This window comes from Marmota marmota, unplaced genomic scaffold, assembly GCF_001458135.2.
Source record: "Marmota marmota marmota unplaced genomic scaffold, marMar, whole genome shotgun sequence".
Classification (NCBI taxonomy): Eukaryota; Metazoa; Chordata; class Mammalia; order Rodentia; family Sciuridae; genus Marmota; species Marmota marmota.
Genome location: NW_026000119.1, coordinates 1,677,090 through 1,677,410, shown reverse-complemented (window position 1 = coordinate 1,677,410; position 321 = coordinate 1,677,090).

Sequence of the window (321 nt, the reverse complement as noted above, 5' to 3'; positions counted from 1 at the left end):
AACAAATCTAGTGTAACAAGTTAATAGATCTGCTCAATTACCATGCTGGGGTGATGAGGATGTGGACGACTCTCTCATTAAATCTGGAAGATTGTTCTTAGGAGTTTTTTCCACTTTTCTCTCCATTTTTCTGTGTAGGCTGTTGTTTTTGAATTTGAGGTTTATTTTTCTGAAAATTGATTGTTCTAATGGCAATTAAAAATAAAAAACTGAATTTGATGCTACTGACTTCTTTAGTAAATTTTCAGTGCGCTCTCTCGCTCTCTCCTCCCCCCTCCCCACCTCCTCACTATCCTCCTCCTCTCCCTCCTCTCTCTCTCT